We start from the raw sequence: 7,204 nt of genomic DNA, 5'->3' as shown, positions 1-7,204 counted from the left end.
GCACTTGTAAATGAAGTTTTGCGGTCACATGGCTGCATTCTTGTACGGCTCCATGAAGTAGTTTTTTCACATTACTGAGATTTATACGTTTGTGTTTGCATATTGCAGGTGTTTCCATAAAAGCTAAGGATAGCCACATTAAGGAAGATGGCCTGAAAAAAAAAAAAAAAAAAAAAAAAAAAAAGAACACACGAAAATTTTACTGAGCACACCTAAAAGCACAGCCCTGGGGCAAAAGTGTGAAGTCATTGCAGAAACAAGGGAGTTGCAGACAGGTAAGACTGATGGATTTAGACCTTTTCGGAGCTCCTCCTCCAAGCAGGGGGTGGAGCTGTGCAAGGGGACAGCATCCCTTTTGGGATGTATCCCATGCAGTGCCCCAAGTAAGCGGCGAGCCCTTAGCAGAATATTTCAAAATGTCAGAGTGCTGCAGTGCTGAGCTCATGCTATGCAAATGCTAGCCTGATGAATTACGTGCTGTACACACTACACACAAATCCTGTCCCAGCCAGCCCTGGAAGAGGAGATAGCATTCTCGCCGGTGTGTCCTCCGCTCCAGGAAACTTGCCAGGAGGTCACACTATAATTCACGCTCTGCTGATGCTTTGTAAAAGTTGCAGCCCGTACCTTGGCTGCTGCGCTGCTGACCCCAGCATCCGTGTCACCTGCCGGCCCCTCGGAGCCTGGTGGCCGACCGCATCCCCCTGCAGCTCTCACGGGCAGCACACACCCAGTCCTGCCCTGCCCGGGCTCAGCCCAAAAGCTCAAGATTATCAATACTTAATTTAACCTGGTTCAGGACGTGCAGTAAAGTGGTACTATCACATCTTCCATGAGGCAGTGCTGTGAAACAGAAGGTTTGCTGGAGAGAAGGGACAGGGCGACAGTACAGGGGGATTTCAGAGAAACTTGAAATAATCCTTAAAGGTTGAGGTGGTGCGTGCGGTAAAGGTTTGGGGCAGAATGGTGCAAAGTTTGGCCATGGGGGGAGAGGGTTTTCTTCCACCCCCTTTCCATTCTTGCAGGAGGACGCCCGTACAAATCCTGTCCCTGGCAAAGGACAAAGCAGGGGCAGGCGGGGGCAGAGGCTGCACGCCCAGAGGTGCCACCCTGCTTTTTTGGAGCCTTCTGCCTTTTCGGAGGCTCGTTAGGGAACGAAAATCTTCCATTTCCTGCTGCCACAGACAAGGCTGGGTGCTGGCCCAAATGTGGGTCAAGACTGACACCCTGTGGACAACTTACTCTTTTTCCCATGTCCTCCAGGATTTTCTCTCCTGCTGCTTTCTTTTTTCCTATTTATTTATTTATTTATTTATTCCTCCTTCCCCTTTGCCCCCTCCACCCCACCCCCGGTTTGCCTGCACAAACGTTGCAAGCACCCAGTTTGCACAGGGGCTGTTGCTGCAAGCTCAGCCAGCCCAGGCGGTGTGCCGGGAGCAGCATTTCTCACCCCTAAAAAGTGAGGGGCTGTAGAAAGAGCCCCAAATCCCCCTTCTGGTCCTTTTTGGTTTGTCCCCGGCTTGCACTTGGTTTCATTGGTATCTGTCAGGGCCCGGCCGTCACTCCTGACCCCCATCGGTGCCTCTGCTTTCCCTCTGCTTTTCAGCTCACCCCAGCTCTTCTGTCGTGCAGCTCATCAGCTGGAGCACAGTGAGCTCCTGGGGCTCATAAATCTAGCTGCTGCTCGCAAAATTTGGCAAGTATGACCCGAGGCTGTCTGTTAAACGGGGAGAAAAATTGCACGGGCTTCCCTGCAGTCACCCCCCTGCCCTCCCCAAGCTGCCCTGGGTGAGGATTCCTGCCTGAACACAAGAACTCATCAAAAAATAAGGGTTTTATAGAGACTGCTTCTCCTCTGGTCACCACAATGGTCCCTTCCTAACCTCAGACCTGCTGGGGTTGGACCATGCTCTCCTGATGCTCCTGGCATTATCCCCAGCAAGCAAGATCTGATGTCCCAGAGCAGGCTGATCGACACCAGCTGACAACCTGGACACCCCGTCTCCACAAAATAAAATAAATAAATAAACAAAAAGGTACGGTTTTATTTTAAGCAACAAATAGTTCAGTTTTATATTGGTGAGAAATTCCTCATCACTCATTTAATTACGTGGGCCTAAAAGAAACCATAATGTTCTGGCATGCCTGTGTGCTGGGAGTGGGAAAGAGGGGGGTGTCAGAGCCCTTCCAAAAGTTTATGTCCTTTCTTACCCCTGGCAGTTTAACCCTGCCAAATCTGCACAAACCTATATATATCCGAAAGCCAAGGCTGGAAGTAGATTCCTTAAAACCCGCAAAAGAAGCAAATATAAGGGCTGTAATTTTTTCCAATGACATTTATATGCTGTCATTAACTCTGCTTTAGCTGGTACAGTTTAAAGCTTTCAGAGAATGTAACTTCAGCTGCACCAACTACCACTTTCTGCTGACCGGAGCTGCAGGGTTTGCCTGGTCAGCCCACATGGACTCTCTGCCTTTTCCACAGTATGCAAAAGCTCGACGAGGAATAGGTCTTGTAGAGCAAAAAGTCATTTTTGCTGTTATTATGAAATTTTCAGCAATCTAGGCCTCAGCATGCATCCTTGTCGGAAGAAGAGCTATAGATCAGGTCTCAGTTTCTGGCGTTGCGTAGAACAATATTAGGTCAAAAGAGATGGAGTTTGTCTGGGGAGGTGTTGTTATTTTTCCAACCCTATTCATGACTCTCCATGTGTTGTATCCCGTCCCTTAATATTAGGAGGCAGCACCCTGGCAGGAATCAGAGCCCTCAGAAGGCACTAGGGAAAAAAAAAAAAAAAAAAAAAAAAAAGTAGGAAAGCATCAAACAAATCTGCACTGTGTCAGGCACTTACTAATGAACAGCAGGAGTGGGAAGATCTGCAAGGAAAAGAGTGTGGGGCAAGAGTGTTGAACTCTCTGCTGGTGTTGAACTCAAATACGCAAACAAAAATATGAAGGGTGTGACGATACTACTGGGCTGTGGGAATGGGAGGTGAGAGATGCCAAGGTGAGCACAGGAAGCTGTATATCACCTCCAAGATGTGGCAAATCTGAAAAATTCTCCGCCTTGGGAAACATCTCATCCCAGTTCCCAACTCAATGCAGATTTAGCCACTCGGCCTGCAGAAGGGGGCCTTCAGGTGTCTGTTCCAGTCTTTCATGCTCGGGGGGAAGGTACGGCTGTGTGCCATGGAGCAGGTGATCTATTTCACCCCAGAGATGGCTGCAATTTGCAGGAAATCTATTGCTTGTAATCTTCATAATTGCACTGGATGTTCTTGCTAAAGATGTGCAGCCCGGGTCAGCCTTGCTACCAGGGCCTCGGGGGGAGCACTGTAGCCGTCGTGCTCGGATACAACAGCTATTGGCAGAGTTAGAAAAGGGTCAGGCCACCACGGTTTGGTTGGAATTTAAATTTGGTAGATTTGAGGTAAATAACATGGCCCTCCTGCCTAGTTTTCAAAGGATAGTTTATTTTTTTGGAAAGTATAATATGCTTTTGGAAAGTGTACAGGCAGCAATGGGGATGAAGGGCTCTGTGTAACAATCAAGTTTTTACCTTTTAATTAACAAAGCTTTATAAAGAATTTCAATTCAGAATTGCTAAACAAAGAAACTATACAAGCCCCAGATGAGATCTAAACAGCTTCCAAAAGACATTAAAAAAAAAAAATACTGGGCCACATGTTTTTTCTTATGTCTCTTGAGTCCATTTATTCCAGACATCTGACATGCAATTCAAATTTCCAATAGTTTTAGGTAACCATGTCCAATTTAGAAACCACAGCCTTCAGCTAAGCCTACCTACCTCCCAAATCAGTCCAGAAAACCAGAGCACTTGCTGATACTATGCATTTTCAGATTTGCAGAGCTTTGTTATGTGTGTGCCATATATACTTGGGCTGAGTTTTCTGGCTCCGTGCAATCCATTTAGATACATTTCATAGACCTGTAGTCAGTGGTCACAGTTAGATAAATTATAGTTCTTAATGGAGAGCCTGTTTGTGCTTTCAAAGAGTAAAACCGCTATAAAATTGATCTCCTCTTTTGAGATGCCTTTGACGGCGGTTGTCGTATGGCAGTTCGGATGAGACGGAAGCGAAGGGCTCCCTGTGGATGAAGGACTAATGAGCTTTATTTCTGGCTTGGAGACTTGGGCTGAATTCTTAACCTTTCTGTGCCTGATTGTTCATATCTTGAAAGTGGAGATTAAACAGGGCCTTCATGAAAAGTAAAACCAAACCACAGAGGAAATCCTAAATTCAGATACGTGCAAATAATGTCCTGCTATGTGCTTTTTCCTAATTCCCCACAGGAAACTCCTGGGTAAGGAATTCAGGGTGTCTGGGATGAGGCTGGTAAGGCAGGGGATACCACGGCTGCATTAGGTGCTGGTTTCCACTTCACCCTTCTCACCTCGCTCCATAAAACCTGGGTCATCCAACCCCACCTACCCCAGCAACCTGATAGATCTCACATGGCGAGGCTCCTGTCATCAAACATCCACTCTTTCAGGGCCCTGAGGAAATACTTGGTGGTCAGATGTAATTTCCAAGAGAGCTTGGCTGAACAGAAATTATGGAGCAGTTTCTCTGCTGCTAAACCCCAAAGTCAGCAGAGACTTCATCAGCCTTGAGCAGTGAATCTTGCTCGGCTGGTAAGTGGCCATCACTTTATCCTGTAATCTCTCATTCATTTCATCTATTTTTATCTTCCCAGTTCTCTTTCCAGTGGGAGCGTTCATACACAGTCACAAACTCTGCTACTGGGGAAAAAAATAGGATTTGAATCAAATTTATTGCTGTTAATTTCTTTCAAATTGTTTCATGAATCAGAGCTATCGGTGGTGAAACATCTGTTCATCTGCAGCATAAAGGCAGCCTCTGACATGGTGACTGGGGAAGAGGCCAAGAGTGGAACCAGTCTCTGGTAGGGTTTAGGGCTTGGGAGGGCAAAGGGGAAAGCTGGAAAAGTCACCTGAACCATTTTGATATCTATTTGATGTTTTTATGGCCATTTCCCCCAGTCTCCTGCTTGTGGAGGTGACGTGGGCAGAGTCAATATTCTCTCTTATAAATAAAAAGGAACGAAACAGAGAATAGAGTAAATAAGGAGTCTCCCATCTCATATCTGTTTTTCATGAAGGCCTTTGATCTTCCAGCTAGCCAAATGCATGGGAAGAGAAGAGTGACATTTATGTCCTTCAGAACCGGCACTGCCAATTGCCACAGCCCCATCAACTGGGGGGAAGTTGTGCTGATTTTTATCAGCAGGGCCTTAAGGACATAGCATGCAGAATTAAATGCATTCTGAGCACAAAACAAGTGGCCAGATTATGGCTCTCCAGTGGGAACACAGCAACAGCCTTTCTGCATCCCCCTTTTGTATATATACAGGGGCTGAGAAGTAAAAAGGGAAACGCTGAGTCTGCTAAAATCTGTTCAGATTCTTGTGGGTGCTTGGAGAATCTGGTATACAATTATGAGGCCATTCTCTCTGCTGGCAAATTAACAACTTAGGAAAATTACAACAGGGGAGAAAGAAAAAAAAAAAAAAAAGAGAGAGAGAGAGACATGGAAATTCTGTTAATGAAACAGAACAATGAAAATCAAAGCTAAAGATGGAAGAAACTGAGTGGGCCCCATCCAGTTCACTGCCTGCTAGGCTGGATTTCTGCCTATAGTAATTTATGCCATAGCTTTGGAAGTGAAAACAGATTTCATTTACTACTGAACAGTACTACTCTGTGTAGACAGAGTTCATGGCCTCAAAGCATTTCTGAAAAGGTATTGTGGAATTATTGCTCCCACTTTGCAGATGGGCAAGGTAAAGTCACTTGAATTCTTTAATTTAGGTTCTGGTGATGGAAAATCTAATTAGGACTCGGATGTCAGAGAGCTGTCCTCTTGCTGTCACATTGCCTGGCTGCCTTGGAAAGTGTTGAAATAAAGAGGTCCCAGTTAAGACTGGTGCTCATGTGCACAAGGTTCTGAATGAAGATTATTCCCTCTCCAGGGGTATATCATTCAATGGTTTGATGGCAGAGCTGGATGGAGGATGCTCCTCTGATAAAGCAGCTTTAACTACCCCTTAAGACAGAAGGATACTCTGAAAATTTTGCCTTCTTTTTCACTAGTTTCACTAGCACCTCGGGGAACCCAAAGAACAGCCTGCCCTACCAACTAAGATCAAGACAGTGATGGTGGGACTCTGCTTGCTCACATCACCATCGCTTCCACAGTTGCAACCTTCCTCAGAGAGCTGGGCCTTGAGAAAGGCACAGGTTCTGTTGCACAATAGCAAAAAGCAGGTAAAATTAGCATTTGGAGAAAAGTTCCTATGGAAAAAAACTATATGTTCCCCGAGAGCCAAATGAAAAAAAAAAAAAAATCTCAAACTCAAGCTTGCAGAGTCTGCTGTAATTTATGATATACCATATGAATCTAACTATAGAACTTCATTTAAAAATTTTATAAAGACTGTAAATCTACAGTGAAATGTTCTAGGGACAATCTGCTGGCAGAAACCCACACTCTACAGACTGACCTATGGGAGAAACAGTTTGTCAAGGGCTTGATCTGAAGCCCACTGAAGACAATGGAAATACTCTCATTGACGTCAGTGGCCTTTAGATCAAAAAGCCCAAAAGCCCCGCATGGAAAAATGAGTAGTAAGAAGAAGCAAACCACTCTAATCAATAGACTATGAGGGTCTTTAACAATAGCTTAAGGGGCCACGATGAGCTGCTTAGGACACTTTTATTTTGTATTGTATGTATCTTACAATCTTTCTCCTGAAACTTTTAATGGAATTTATCTCACTGGAGAATTTAGGAGAACATCTGCTGCAAATGATGGGTAAAGACATAAGCTGTTGTGGGTGGGGTGAGCCTCAGGAGGTTCGCAGTTTGGGTTTGGCTGCTGCTTCGGATTCTTATCTGAACTATACAGATCTCCTGTGGCTGCAAAAATTGGACTGGAAATCACAAGAGTACGAGACTTCTTGTGAGATTTCCAGCACTTTTCTTATGGTTTTGACTGAACACCAGATGTGGAAAAAATATTTAACAAAACTGGATGCAGTTTTTTTCATGTCTAGTTCTAAAAAGGGATGAAGGTTCAGGAATCTAATTTTATCCTTTCCAGTTTCAATCATTTGTAAGATTCAGTTGTAGTTAAAAAAAAAAAAAAAAAAAAAAAAAAAA

General features: G+C 44.8%; 1 long non-coding RNA gene across 1 annotated transcript; it reads left to right on the top strand.

The window, feature by feature from the left end:
- On the top strand, positions 1 to 1,820 carry LOC118171029. Its single transcript, XR_004753012.1, has 2 exons — positions 1 to 275; positions 1,026 to 1,820. It is a non-coding gene; the product is annotated as an uncharacterized LOC118171029 (long non-coding RNA).
- The last annotated feature ends 5,384 nt before the right edge of the window (positions 1,821 to 7,204 follow it).

This window comes from Oxyura jamaicensis, chromosome 8, assembly GCF_011077185.1.
Source record: "Oxyura jamaicensis isolate SHBP4307 breed ruddy duck chromosome 8, BPBGC_Ojam_1.0, whole genome shotgun sequence".
Lineage (NCBI taxonomy): Eukaryota > Metazoa > Chordata > Aves > Anseriformes > Anatidae > Oxyura > Oxyura jamaicensis.
The sequence above is the reverse complement of the archived record's forward strand: the minus strand, read 5'-3'. Positions and strand labels throughout refer to the sequence as shown.